We start from the raw sequence: 16,079 nt of genomic DNA, 5'->3' as shown, positions 1-16,079 counted from the left end.
GAACAGCAAGAGTAACTGAGTCCCAGGAGGTGAAGCTAAAAACATCAATGCCAGAATGAAGACTTGGCTTGGCACAGAGAGGGGAAGTGGTAGACACCAGGACAGACAAGAGCTGAGACCAACTATTCTGTAGAACAGTACTGGGGAAGAGGTGATACCCCAGCAGTCAGACCACCCCTCCCCCACACATCACAAAACCAAAGGCCAAAACACATAAAGCTAGATCCTAACACAAGAAACTTGGGACAGAGCCCCCTAAGCTCCAGGGGCAGAGACCCACTTCAGAAACCAGGAGGAAAAAACACCATGAAAAAGAATAGCAAGAAGCTTTCAAAGACATTAGATTCATATTATGGAGACAGGGATGATCAAAATACCAATTGAGAAGAGGACAGCATGGGCACTACACCCACGTATGAAACCTCAAAAAGGAAAGTGAACTAGTCTCCAGACCCAAAAACAGTACTGGTAGAGCTCAAGGAGGATTTTAAAAACTAAATTAGGGAGGTAAAATTAAAAATGGAAAAAAAATTAGTGAGGAAAACAAAACTTTAAAAGGTAAAATCAGGGAATTGGTTAAGGAAAATCAGAATATAATTTGAGAAAAGGTCTCATTGAAAAGTAATATTAATCAAATGGAGAAGGAGATAGAGAAGATAAAGGAAGAAAACAAAACATTAAATATTAGAATTGGACAAGTAGAAGCTAATGACTATGAGACATCAAGAATCAGTCAAACAAAATCTAAAACATGAAAACAATAGAAGAAAATGAGAAATATCTCACTGGAAAAACAACCAACCTGGAAAATAGATCCAGGAGAGACAATCTAAGAATTGTTGGTCTACCTGAGAGCTATGATGAAAAAAAAGAGTCTGTACAGTATGTTCCATTAAATCCTTAAGGAAAATTTCGCAGAGGTCCTAGAACCAGAGGGTAAAATTGTCATCAGAACAATCCGTCACCCCCTGGAAAAGATCCCAAATTGAAAACTCCAAGAAATATTATAGCCAAATTCCAGAACGACCAGGTCAATGATAAATTCCTGCAAGCAGCTAGAAAGAAACAATTCAAATATCACAGAACTACAGTCAGGATCACACAGGACCTTTCAACTTCTACATTAAAACACAGGAGAAATTGGAATATATTCCAAACGGCAAAAGACCTTGGACTACTACCAAGGATCAATTACTCAGCAAAATGGAGCATAATTTTCCAGGCAAGGAGATGGACATTCAATGAAATAATGGAACTCCAGACCTTCCTGATGAAAAGGCCAGAGCTCAATGGAAAGTTTCATCTCTGAACACGAAACTCAAGAGAGACATGAAAAGGTAAATGGGGAGGAAAAACAAATCCCCTAGTTAATCAATAAGGCTAATTAATTACATACTTATGTAGGATTATTTTATTTTAAATATATTTCAAATATATATATATATGGGTATGTGTATGTGTGTGCATGTCAATCTTGAGACAGTATACTCATTACAACAATTGAAAGGGATATTTATAAACTGTGGATATCAGTATAAAATAACCAATATTATGATAAAAAAATTAAAAGATATAAAGGGATGGTTCTAGGTGATGAGGTAAGGAGGTAGTAGAAATGGGTAAATAATATCACATGAAGAGACACAAAAACATATTGTAGTAGAGGGATAGAAGGGAGGGAGAAGAGCAGTATTTGAGCTTTACTTTCATTGGATTTGGTTAAAGAAGGGAATAACATACCTTGATAAGTACAGAAATCTAACTTTTCCCACAGGCAATAGGAGGGGAAAGGGGAAAAAAGGTAAGGTGGTGGTCAGAAGGGAGGGAGGAAGTAGCAATTGGAAAATGGTGAGATAAGGGAGGGGAATTAAGAGGGAGGATAAACTGAGAAAGGCGATGGTGAAAAGCAAAACTTTGTTGAGTGGAAGGGGAAAGGGAGAAATAAAAGCATAAACAGGGGGAAACAGGATGGAGAAAAAGGCAAAGACAGTAATCATAACTGTGAATTGGAATGGGATGAACTCTCCCATAAAATGGAAGCAGATAGCAGAGTGGATAAGAACCATAATTCTACAATATACTGTTTACAAGAAACACATTTGAAACAGGGGGATACACACAGTGTAAAGCTAAAAGGCTGGGGTAGCATATATGGTGCTTCACGGAAAGTAAAAAAAGAAAAAAAAAGCAGGGGTAGTAATCCTAATCTCAGACAAAGCAAAAGCAAAGATAGATCTAATTAAAGGAGATAGGGAAGGATACTACATCCTGCTAAAAGGCAATGTAAACAATGAAGCAATATCATTGCTTAACATATATGCACCAAGTGGTATGGCATACAGATTCTTAGAGAAGAGGTTAAGGGAGATACTGGAAGAAATAGACAGCAAAACTATACTAATGGGAGACCTCAACCTCCCGCTCTCTGAACTCGATAAATCTAACCTCAAAATAAAAAAGAAAGAAGTTAAGGAGGTGAATAGAATTTTAGAAAAGGCAGATATGACAGACCTCTGGAGAAAGTTGAATGGAAATGAAAAGGAGTATATTTTTTTCTCAGTGATACATGGCACATACTCAAAAATGGACCATGTAACAACGCATAAAAACCTCACAATCCAACACAGAAAGGCAGAAGTAGTCAAAGCATCCTTTTCAGATCACAATGCAATAAAAATTACTTGTAACAAAGAAATATTGAAAAATAAGCTGAAAATTAATTGGAAACTATGCAACCTAATTCTAGAGAAAAAGTGGGCCAAAGAACACATCACAGAAACAATTAATAACTTAATTCAAGAGAATGACAATAATGAGACAACATACCAAAACTTCTGGGATGCAGCAAAATCAGTTCTAAGAGGAAGCTTTATATCTCTAAATGCCTACATGAATAAAATAGAGTAAAAGGAGATCAATGAATTGAGCATACAACTGAAAAAGCTAGAAAAAGAACAAATTGAAAATCCCCAATTAAATACCAAATTAGAAATACTGAAAATCAAAGGAGAGATTAATAAAATTGAAACCAAGAAAACTATTGAATTAATAAATAAAACAAAGAGCTGGTTTTATGAAAAAAAACAGTGAAATTGATAAACGTTTGGTCAATTCAATTAAAAAAAAAAGAAAGAAAATCATGTTACCAGTAACAAAAATGAAAAGGGTGAATACATCTCCAATGAAGAGGAAATTAAAACAATAATTAGGGATTATTTTGCCCAATTGTATGCCCATAAATTTGACAACCTTAGGGATATGGATGAACATCTACAAAACTATAAATTGTCCATGTTAACAGAAGAGGAAGTAAAATTCCTAAATAACCTCATCTCATAAAAAGAAGTTGAGCAAGCCAACAATGAGCTCCCTAGGAAAAAAATCTCCATGGTCAGATGGTTTTACTTGTGAATTTTGTCAAACATTTAAAGAACAATTAATTCCTATACTTTATAGAGTATTGGGGAAAATAGGTGAAGGAGTCCTACCAAATTCTTTTTATGACACAAATATGGTACTAATACCTAAACCAGGGAGAGTCAAAAAAGAGAAAGAAAATTATGGACCAATTTCCCTAATGAATGTTGGTGCAAAAATTTTAAATAAAATAATAAAAATAAATAAATAATTAAATAAAAAAAAAACACTGCAGGAAATTATCATGAGAATAATACACTCAGACCAGAAAGGATTTATTCCAGGAATGGAAGGCTGGTTCAATATTTGAAAAACTAACAGCATAATTGATCATATCAACAACAAAACTAGCAGAAACCATATGATCATCTCAAGAGATGCAGAAAAAGCCTTTGATAAAATACAACACCCATTCCTATTACAAACACTAGAAAGCATAGGAATAAATGGATCCATCCTTAAAATTTTTTTTTTCCTTTATTTATTTTTAGTTTACCACACACGGTTCTACATAGTTTTGAGTTCCAGTTTTTCTCCCCTCCCTCCCCCCTCCCTCCCCAAGACGGCATGAAGCCTTTTCTGCTTGTCTTTAGTTTTTGTTTTTGGGTTGTATTTTTTTTTTCGTGTTTGTTTTGTTTTTTTTTTTTTGGTTCTGTTTCTTCTTTCTCATGATTCATTCCATTGGTCAAAATTCTTCTCCACGACTTGACTGGAGCATAAATTGATTCAATGCGAAGTTATACATGACAGTTATATGAGACTTCATGCCGTCTTGGGGAGGGAGGGGGGAGGGAGGGGAGAAAAGCTGGAACTCAAAACTGTGTGGAGCCGTGTGTGGTAAACTAAAAATAAATAAAACACCTTTAAAAAAAAATTTAAATAGCATCTACCTAAAACCATCAAAAAGCATTATTTGTAATGGGGATGAGCCAGATGCATGCGCAATAAGATCAGAGGTGAAATGACGATGTCCATTATCACCCCTACTATTCCAGTTGGTACTAGAAAAGTTAGCAGTGGCAATAAGAGAAGGAAAAGAAATTGAAGAAATTAGAATAGGCAAAGAAGAAACTAAATTATCACTTTTTGCAGATGACATGATGACGATTTACTTAGCAAAGTTGCAGGATATAAAATAAACCCACATAAATCCTTGCCATTCTTATACATTATGAAAAAAGCCCAACAGCAAGAGATAGAAACAGAAATTCCATTCAAAGTTTCTTTAGGCAGTATAAAATATTTGGAAGTATATCTGCCAAGACAAAACCTGGGTCTATATGAAAATAATTATGAAACACTCTTCACACAAATAAAGTCAGATCTAAATAAATGGAAAATCATCAGTTGCTCATGGTTAGGCTTAGTTAATATAATAAAAATGACAATTTTACCTAAATTAATTCATTTATTCAGTGTCATACACATCAAACTACCATAAAATATTTTACAGAGCTGGAAAAAATAATAACAAAGTTCATCCGGAAGAACAAGAGGTCTAGTATATCTAGGGAATTAATGAAAAGAAATGCTAGGGAAAGAGGCCCAGCCATACCAGATATAAAACTGTACTATAAAGCAGCAGTCATCAAAACTACATGGTACTGGCTAAGAAACAGAATTGTGGATCATGGGAATAGGTTAGGTACACAAGACATAGTAGTCAATGACTATTACGATGTACTCTTTGATAAACCCAGAGTCCAGCTTCTTGGCTAAAAATTCACAATTTCACAAAAACTGATGGGAAAATTGGAAAATGGTAGAGCAAAAATTGGGCATAGACCAATATCTTACACCATATACCAAAATAAAGTAAAAATAGTTTCATTATTTAGGAAGAAAGGCTGATTGTATAAGCAATTTGGTAGAGCAAGGCATAGTTTACCTATCAGATTTATGGGAAAGGAAAGAATTTATGACACAAGATATAGAGAGCATTACCAAATGCAAAATGGATAATTTAGATTATTTTAAATTGAAAAGTTTTTTGTATAAAAGAAGCCAATGCAACAAAGATTAGGAGGGAAGCAGGAAACTGGGAAAAAATCTTTACAACTAGTGTCTCTGATAAAGGCCTCATCTGTAAAATATATGGGCAACTGACCCAAATTTATAGGAATACAAGTCATTCCCCAATTGAGAAATGGTCAAAGGATATAAACAGGCAGTTTTCAGAGGAAGAAATTAAAAATATCTATAGGCATATGAAAAAATGCTATAAATCACTATTGATTAGAGAAATGAAAATCAAAACAACTCTTAGGTACCACATGTCTCCTGTCAGATTGGCTAAAATGACAAAACAGGAAAATGATAAATACTGGAGAGTATGTGGGAAAATTGGAACATTGTTACACTGCTGGTGGAGTTGTGAACTGATCCAGTCATTCTGGAGAGCAATTTACAACTATGCCCAAAGGGCTACAAAAATGTGCATACCCTTTGACCCAGCACTACCACTTCTATGATTGTATCCCAAAGAAATCACACAAGTGGGAAAAGGACCCATATGTACAAAAATATTTATAATGGCTCTTTTTGTAGGAGCAAAGAAATCAAGGGGATACCGATCAATTGGGAAATGGCTGAACAAGTTGTGGTATATGAAGGTAATGGAATACTATTGTTCTATAAGAAATGGGGAAGATACAGACTTCATAATTACCTGAAAAAAACCTACATGATATAACACTGAGTGAGAGGAGCAGAACTAGGAGAACATAATACACAACCACAGATATATGGATTCTGTGATGACTATCCTTGATAGACTTAGCTCTTCTCAGCAATACAGGGTTCAAAGACAACTCCAAAGCATTCATGAGGTAGAGAGATATCTACATCCAGAGAAAAAACTATGGATACTGAATGCAGATTGAGGCAAACTGTTTGCTCTCCTCTTTTTTCTTTTGTTTTTTTCTCTCTTTTTTTTTGGTTTGTTTCTTCTTTCTCATGATTCCTTCCATTGGTAATAATTCTTCTTTAAAACTTAACTTTTGTGTAAATAAGTTCAATGTGACATAATATGTAGAAGAGATATCGGATTCCATGCCATCTTAGGGAAGGGGAGGGGAAGAAACTCTGGACTCAGGATCATGCAGAACTGAGTATTATAAATTAAAAAATAAAAATCTTAATGAAAAAAGAAATTTATCAACTCTATTGCTCCAAGAATGTTCTATTGATTTTAGTTTACTGTTCAGTCAGGGAATGGTGGTGGAATTTATTCCCAGGGATGTTACAAAGATCACATGATTGTAAAGGTGCTTGGCACAATGCTTGGCATAGAACAAATGCTATTTGAATGTAAACTGTTTTACGTTGAATATAATTGCTTCATATTCATTAATTTTATGTGGATTTTCTTCAATGTGTAGTTTATGCAAATGGTAATGAGATGAATTATTCTCTGTGTAAGGCAATTTGGGAATACATCTGATTAAGGTAAAGCCACCAGAATGTTAATTAATTGGTTTTAAAGTTTAAATAGATGATAATTGTTTATGGTATTATCATATTTCTAAAATTTTTCTTTATTGCATAATTTGTTAAACAACTGTATCATCTGTGTTGTCAGAAAAGTGATATCTCTTATAATCTAAATGTTGTTAGCTTAGGAGTTGTACTGTAAAAATGGTGAATGAGTTAGGAAACTTTAGGATATTCTATTTGACCATGTACCATAATATTTTGAAGTATTGTAATTTAAGAAATCATAAATTACCAAATTTTGTCTTTATTTAAAGGGATTTTCAGTTAAAGTTGTTTTGCTATCATTTAAGAAATTTGTGAGATTGTTAACTAAACAATTGGGTTATTGCTTAAATCAAGTATTGACAAAATTATGTTTATTTTTCTTTTTTTTCTCTTCAATTATGTGGAAAAAGTTTGGTGGTCAAATTTTAAAAATCATTTCGTACTTAGGAATTACTAATAATATTGGTACAAATTATAAGCTGTTTCTGAGAAAGGGAAATATTTTTATGAAGAAATGTTTTGTAAACTCCTTTGCATGATTTTTAGAGGGTGCACTAAATTTCTATTTGTAAGCTAATCTCTTGCAGCAATTTGATATTGATGACAATTATGTCCAAACCTACTGTGAATTTTTTTTTAATTTTTTTTTAAGTTTCACTCTTAGGTTTGTTGTGTCTTTGGATTGACCTTGAGTAAATGTGCTCAGAGAAACAGCAAAGGGCCAAACAGGCCCAAGGTTTTTCTATTAACCTCTCTCATCCCAGATCAGATGAGAGAGAGGGAAAGAGAGAAAGAGAGAGAGAGAGAGAGAGAGAGAGAGAGAGAGAGATAGATTTTCCCCCACTTGGCAAAAGGATGAAAATAAAAAAGGGAATGGGGTGGTGATGTAAGCCCGTGGTGGTGTTCCTCCCCAAAGTATTAGACTCAATGTCACATGCGGCTGACCAGAATTTGTACAGGCAGTGGTAGCTAGTGCCATTCTTGTAGAAGAAATAGGAAGTAGAGGAAGAGGCCAAAGGTACAGAACCCTGCCTGTCAGTATCTGTACTTAGGGTAAGACAGCCCATCCTTTTATAAATAATTATTTTTACTTTTTTAGTGATCTACAAATATATTTGTTCTCATTGAAATTTATTGTTTTCTTTTTTTTTAACAGTTAAGAGCAGTTTGGTTGTTTTGTTGATTTTTTTTAATGTAAAACCAAAAATGGTTAATTGATTACTATATGTGGAAAGAAGGGAATTGTAAAGCCTTATCGAGTTGGTTCTGCCCATTCAGAACCTTCCTGGGGTCCATGTTTTTCACCCCTGATCTTATTGGGAACGCATCTAGCTTATCCCCATTACAAATAATGCTTGTTGATGGTTTTAGGTAGATGCTATTTATAATTTTAAGGAAGGCTCCATTTATTCCTATGCTTTCTAGAGTTTTTAAGAGGAATGGGTGTTGTATTTTGTCAAAGGCTTTTTCTGCATCTGTTGAGATGATTGTATGGTTTCTGCTAGTTTTGTTGTAGATATGATCAATTATTCTGATACTTTTCCTAATGCTAATAGTTTTTCTAAATCAGCCTTGAATTCCTGGAATAAATCCTAACTGGTCATAATGTATTATTCTTCTGATAAGTTGCTGCAATCTTTATGCTAATATTTTATTTAAAGTTTTGCATCAATATTCAATAAGGAAATTGGTCTATAATTTTCTTTCTGTTTTGATTCTTCCTGGTTTGGGTATTAGTACCATATTTGTGTCATAAAAAGAATTTGGTAGGACTCCTTCTTCGCCTATTTTCCCAAATAGTCTATAAAGTATAGGAAATAATTGTTCTTTAAATGTTTGATAGAATTCACATGTGAAATCATATGGCCAGGGAGATTTTTTCCTAGGGAGTTCATTGATGGCTTGCTCAATTTCTTTTTCTGACATGGAGTTATTTAGGTATTCTATTTCCTCTTCTGTTAACCTGAGCAATATATATTTCTTGTAAATATTCATCCATTTCCCTAAGGTTGTCAAATATATGGGTATATAATTGGGCAAAATAATTCCTAATCATTGTTTGAATTTCCTCTTCGTTGGAGGTGAATTCACCCTTTTCATTTTTGATACTGATAATTTGATTTTCTTCTTTCTTTGTTTTATCAAATTCATCAAAAGTAAATCAATTTTACTTTTTTCATAAAACCAAGTCTTAGTTTTATTCATTAATTTAATAGTTTTCTTGATTTTAGTATTCTGTCCTTTGATTTTCAGTATTTTTAATTTGGTATTTAATTGGGGATTTTCAATTTGTTCTTTTTCGAGTTTTTTCAGATGCATGCCCAATTCATTAATTCATTGATCTCCTTTTTCTCTGTTTTATTCATGTAAGCATTTAGAGATAAAAAACCTCCCCCTAAGAACTGCTTTTGCTGCATCCTATAAGTTTTGCTATGTTGTCTCATTATTGTCATTTTCTTGAATGAAGTTATTAATTGTTTCTATGACTTGTTCTTCAGCCCACTCTTTTGAATTAGAACATTTAGTTTCCAATTAATTTTTAGTGTATTTTTCCATGATTCTTTATTACAAATAATTTTTATTGCATCGTGATCTGAAAAGTATTCTTTGATTACTTCTGTCTTTCTGCACTGGATTGTGAGGTTTTTATGCCCTAGTACATGGTCAATTTCTGAGTATGTGCCTTGTACCACTGAGAAAAAAGTATATTCCTTTTTATCCCCATTCTGTTTTCTCCAGTGGTCTATTGTATCTGCCTTTTCTAAAATTCTATTCACCTCCTTAACTTCTTTCTTGTTTATTTTGAGGTTACATTTATCAAGTTCAGAGAGAAGTTGAGGAAGGTCTGCAATTCCCTTATTTCATTGAATGTCCATCCATTTTCCTGGAAAATTTCCTGGAAAAATTTTGTTGGATAGTTGATCCTTGGTTGTAGTCCAAGCTTCTTTGCCTTTCAGAATGTCATATTCCAATTTCTCCTGTCATTTAATGTAGAAGCTGAAAGATCCTGCATGATCCTGATTGTAGTTCCATGGTATTTAAATTGTTTTTTTTCTAGATGCCTGCAGGATTTTCTCTTTGACCTGGTAATTCTGGAATTTGGCTATAATATTTCTTGGAGTTTTCAATTTGGAATCTCTTTCAGGGGGTGATTGGAGGATTCTTTAGAAACAATTTTGCCCTCTGGTTCTAGAACCTCGGGGTAGGTATCCTTGATGATTTCTTGGAAGATACTGTCCAAGCTCTTTTATTTATCATGGCTTTCCTGTAGGCCAATAACTCTTGGCTTGTCTCTCCAGAATCTATTTTCCAGGTGAGTTGTTTTTCCAATCAGATACTTTATATTTTCTTCTCTTTTTTCATTCTTTAGATTTTGTTTGACTGATTTGTGATGTCTCATACAGTCATTAGCTTCTACTTGCCCAATTCTAATTTTTATTGTGTTGTTTTCTTCCTTTATCTTCTCTATCTCCTTTTCCATTTCATTGATTTTACTTTTCAATGAGACATTTTCTCCACTTACATTCTGATTCTCCTTAACCATTTCACTGATTCTACCTTTTAAAGATTTGTTTTCACTAGTGAAGTGATTTTTTTTTCATTTTTTTCTTTTACCTCTCTCATTTGGTTTTTAAAGTCCTCCTTGAGCTCTTCCAGGAATGCTTTTTGGTCTGGAGACCAGTTCATGTTCCATTTTGAGGTTTCAGATGTGGGTATAGTGTCCATATTGTCCTCTTTGAATTGTTATTTTGATCTTCCCTGTCTCCATAATATGATTCAGCGGACTTTGGCTTTTTAGTGTGCTTTTGCATGGTGTTTTTTTTTCCTCCTGGCTTCTAAAGTGGATCTCTGCTTCTGGAACTCAGCTGTCTCTGTCCCAAGTTTCTTTCTTTGGGATCTGTGGGCCTGCTCATTTGCTTTGGGTGCTATAGCTTCTGGTTTCATGAAGTGTAGGTTAGGACTGGTCTGGCTGCTGGGAGTTTTCTCTTCCCCAGGACTGATCTACAGCATGGGTGGTCTCAGCTATTGTTTGTGCTGGTGTCTGCCACTTCCCCTGGCTGTGCAAAGGCAAGTCTGGTGTCCTGGTGTTAATGTTTGTTAGCTCCACCCCCCTGGGGCTCAGTTATTCTTGTTGTTCTGCTGAGGTGAGGCCTGCTGGGACACGTTTCTTCCTGCACTAGTCTCCTTCTGCCACCACAAGAAAGGCCCTCTCCCCAACTGCTCTTACTATATGTCTACTGAAGCCCCACTTCTGTATTCTCTCTGTCTTCCGAGGTAGTATTCTTTGGGTGAGGGATGGAGGAAGAGCCAATTTACCTGGCTATTATGGCTCCTGGAAGTTCAAGAAGTAGTTTCAAACCTTTCAACCCTGTGTGGGCTGGAGGCCTCCAGGGTAGTTGCTCCTGTGGCCAGAAGCTGTGTTCTGCGCTGGTATCTCTGGTAGTTATGACAGACTCCTGTCCTTTGCTAAGAAGCCTGGGGCTCAACTGCTGCCATAGCTGGTACTTCTGCCCTGGGCCTGCCCAGTACTCTCCCAGACTGGAGGTTCCTCTGCTGTTCCAGGTAGGTTTGGTCTGGGGCCATTCTGCATGGCTGGCACTCCTGCCTCTCTCAGCCTATTAGTGGCTTCTGACTCTCTCAAATCTCCTCAGATTCACGTTTTTAGACGTATCTGACAGAATTTGTGAGAAAACTGCAGTAGTTCCTTCCTTTCACAGTGCCATCTTGGCTATGACCCCCACGTTCAATAAATATTGACTGATTGGTGAATCTCTGTTTTGATACTCCTTTACTAGAAACTCCTGGTTTTCTCTCTCATCATTGCTTGGTTGCTATGACATCAGTGGTAAGACACTACAGTTATCCCTTCCACATTCTGACTGTTAGGGGCATGGAACCCTGTGATCTGGAAAATCCCTGTTAAATTTTTTGGCCCTCCCTTTGTACCACAGAAGTCTGAATATTTGTCTTTGTCTTTTATTGGGTATTTGCATTGCCTAATTATAAAATTTGGTTTAAGAATTTGGTTATAGGTTATATTATACAAAACTATACACATATTTTATGTATTTCTGAGTTTCTAAACTTTTTCTGTGTCATCTGATAGCCTTCATGTGATGTCTGCAACTTCCATGAAATTCACCAAAAATTCCCATTTAACCTTTTTTTTGCTGAATTGCAATATATCAAAACCACAATGGGGAAAATTGTGATCTAGAAGGGATGACTGTAATGAAATGTGCCTGGGCCGAGTCAATGATCTCTTTCCAAATCACCTGAGCAGGTCTGATCCTATAGTAGCCCTGACTCACCCTTAAGCAACCGCTGCTGACTTTAAACATGGAATTAATAGATCCAATGATGGCTTAATATTCTATTACTCAGGAGCAGTCTCCCACTAAACCACCATGGATTGCCTTTTCTTACCTTATCTTAAAGATCATTTTGCTCAAGACTTTCTGGTGGAGTACCTGGTTGTATCCTTCCTTGACCTTTCCAGGCCCTTATTGTAGGTATCAGTAATGGTTCCAGCCATGGAGAGTGAGTGTAGTTCCCTAGAATATTTGCCTTTTTTACTGCCTACCCATTAGCAGTCCCAAAGATGCATGCAGTAAAGCCATTGGCCTTTCCTTGAACCAGCAAGATAAAGGGTCTATTGCTTTCAACATTAACTTGACTAATTTTTCTGGGAAATTCTTCACTTCTAGCAACAGACCTTAATAATCAGAGAGCTTTCTTAAGCTATTTCCTAAACCAAATGAAGCGGATTAAGTTTTTAAACCAATATTGCTAGAGAAATAAATCGATCTCAGAAAACTAAAACAAACAAACAGCAATGGCAAAACAGGGCATATCTAAGGTTTGAATCATCCTTTTAATATTTGGGATGGTGGGGAGCTGGGTTGCACAGTGTATAGAACACTGGCCCTAGAGTCAGGAAGACATGAGTTCAAATTCAGCCTCAGACACTTACTAGCTGTGTGATCCAATGCAAGTCACTTAGCCCTGGTTGCCTCCAAAAAATAATAATTTTTGATTGTTACTACTGCCTCATTTATTAAGGAAATATCTTTGATATGAATGGTTCTTTTGAAGTAAAAGAAGATATATGGCTAGTGAACCAAGTGATGGGAATTTGGATTTGGTGCAAGGAATGCCTAAGTTTTAATTATTTATCCATAAATCTCCCTGGGCCCCTCTCAGAGCAGCTATCTTTCACTCATTTGTTAGTATCACTTTCTTACCTAGTCTAGGGATTGGTCTGCCAACCCCTATGATTGTCTGCACAAAAACAGAAAATCTCAGAGAGTGATGCATTTTTTTCCTAAATTGGGAATTTTAAAATTCTAATGAAAATCTAAATGGGATAGAAAAGTCCAGGGTTCATGTGAATTACATTTTGAGGTATTAAGCTACAATGGTCAAAAGCATTCATAGAATATTTGTACGAGTTTTGTTGCATTAGTTCTTGTGCTTATTGCTTAGTTGAGGGTAAAATATGACATTCTATATCCCTTCTTATATGTTGCATTCAGAAGTCACACCATAGAAAGATTAAGGACCAAAAATAAGTTATTAATTACTAATGGCTGAACAAACTTAATTTGACTAACTATGCTTTAAAAAAGGTCTTATAGAAGCATAGTTCTCGACTACAAATAGCTGGCTATTTAGCAAAACATCAGGTTATTTAATTTCATGAAGAAAACGAAGAAAAAAAGAAGCAAAATGAATGCTAAAAATGTGGTATCCTGAGATTCAAGTGCAAGAGCACTGGGTACACTATGAAACACTAGTAATGATTTTGATAATCAAATGTGCTGTTAAATTAGACCTAACATATGATCTGGAATTATGAAAACAGGTAGTACAAAATGAACAATTTTCTCCAGAATATGTTCAAGTAATGTGAATCAAAAGGTGAACATAAGTAGTTGATGATTGTTATAAACATTGGAAATCCTCCAATAGTTTTCAAGAGATTAATGTCTTTTCTGGAGGGATAGATAGGCTATATTTTCATCTTCCCAAGAGGATTGTCACAAGTTATCATGCCTTATAAGAATCCAGAAAGGAAGGTTCCTGCCCAAAGAGGATGAAGAAAATGTAAAATAGATGGCTTCAAAAACACTAGAGGATGATAGTGGGAGCTACTAAGTAAAGTGAGAAAAGTACCAATGGGGATGTATATGATTTTGATTAAATCATAGGAGTATGATAAGGTAACAGTTAAGACATATATGATAGCCCAACCTGAACACTGATGCTGATATCGCTGGGCACCTGTGGTTTGGCTCTGGTCCTGGTCTAGTGCAGAGAAGCACCATAAACCAGGTGGTGGAAGACAGGCCATCCATGGCCACTCTCCTTCCACCTGCAGCAGCTATGTGCCCTGCAGAGGATAGTGCAGGAGTGCCAGAAGGAGATTCTGATGGTGCTGAACTGCACAGGAATGAATTCAACCCATTTAGTCTAGAAGTCATTAGTGTTTTGTGGGAGCTTTACCATGTGCTGGATAAACTTCCTGAGTGTGTTGCCCTAGAGCCAGTGAAGAAGAATCTTATGGTAATTATGGATGAGGCCTATATACACTCAGAGTCTCTTGGAGTGGTCTTGGTTATTGGGGCATGGCACTATCCATTTGTCCTAGTTATCTAGCTATTAATAGGAACCATTGCAGCAGGAAATGCTGTCATATTCAAGTCATCAGAATTAAATGAAAGGACATCCAAGATCCTCAAACAGTATTTAGATGAGGAACTACCCCATGTTTTTAATGGTGGCATTAAAGAGACTATAGAACTTCTGAAGCTAAGAAGTGACCATATTCTCTGTACTGTAAGTACTGTAAAAGGGAAGATTGTCACAGAAGCTACTGCCAAGCACTTGAAACCTGTGACTCTGGAGCTACAATATAAGAGTCCATGTTACATTGATGAAGATTGTGATCTTGATGTTGCTTGTGGATGTATCAACTGGGGGAAGTATATGAACTGTGGTCAAAACTACATAGCCCTAGACTATATTCTCTGTGAGCTGTTCCTCCAGAGTCAAATTGTGGAGAAGATAAAGGAAACTCTGAAATAATTCCATGGTGAAGAAATCAAAAAGTTTCCTGATCATGAATGGTCCATCAACTTTTGTCCTTTTAAAAGGGTGACAAATTTATTTGAAGGACAAAAGAGCTTTTGGAGGGGAGATAGATGAAGCTACATGACACATATCCCAGATTATACTTATTGACATTAATACCAATTCCAAGCTGATGCAAGAACAGATTTTTGGTCCTGTGTTTCCAATAGTGCCTGTGAAAAATGCAGATAAAGCAGTGCAATTCCTAAACCAGAGAGAAAAGCCCCTGCCCTATTTGTGTTTTCTAATCACAATAAGCTGATTAAATTGATCATAGAGGAATCCTCCAGTGATGGGATTACTGGCAATGATGTCATCACGCATGTCACTATCAGCTCTTTACCCTTTGGAGGAGTTGGTAGCAGTGGGATGAGTGCATATATATGGAAAACGCAGTCTTGACACCTGCCATCACCAATCATGCCTAATAAAGAGTTTGAAGACAGAAAGTACCAATAAGCTCAGATATCCACCAAACAGACAGCCCAAGGTAGACAGGACAAATTTCTTCCTCTTCAAATACTTCAGCAATGATAGAATTGGTATCTTCTTACTGGCTTTTCTGGGTGTCAATCCTACTGGCTTTCAATACTACTAGAGATGGCTCAGGTTCAACTTGCTGGATTTCTGGATTCCTACTTTTTTCACTTGATTCAAAAATAAATGGATTCCTGTTAAAAATATTAATATAAAAGGGAAAAGATTAACCCTAAAGCAGACTGCTATTTACTTTTCAAAAAACCTGGCATTTCAATCACATCTCCAAACTCCCCTGGGAATGGGGCCATTTGAGGTGAATGTTTCACAATGAGTTTGTTATAGAGTGAGATTGTTAAAGGATTGAGGAGAAAGTGATGCGTTAGTTGGGACGCTTTGCTTCCTGGCCTCTTTTCCCTTCAATCTTGTACCCACTCCCAGGCTTTTTTGGAACATAAGAGGGGGGCAGGGTGTAGGCAGGGCCTTTGAAAGAGTTCCTTAGTTACCAAAAGTCCCTCGTGGCTCAGAGACTGTTGTTAGTGGCATGATCTTCCTCAGTATAGCTCAGAAGA

General features: G+C 36.0%; 1 pseudogene; it reads left to right on the top strand.

Moving 5' to 3' along the window:
* LOC118836702 overlaps positions 1 to 15,628 on the top strand; it is a 57,831-nt pseudogene extending 42,203 nt beyond the window's left edge.
* Positions 15,629 to 16,079: the final 451 nt, after the last annotated feature.

Source organism: Trichosurus vulpecula, chromosome 1 (genome assembly GCF_011100635.1).
Source record: "Trichosurus vulpecula isolate mTriVul1 chromosome 1, mTriVul1.pri, whole genome shotgun sequence".
Classification (NCBI taxonomy): domain Eukaryota; kingdom Metazoa; phylum Chordata; class Mammalia; order Diprotodontia; family Phalangeridae; genus Trichosurus; species Trichosurus vulpecula.
The sequence above is the reverse complement of the archived record's forward strand: the minus strand, read 5'-3'. Positions and strand labels throughout refer to the sequence as shown.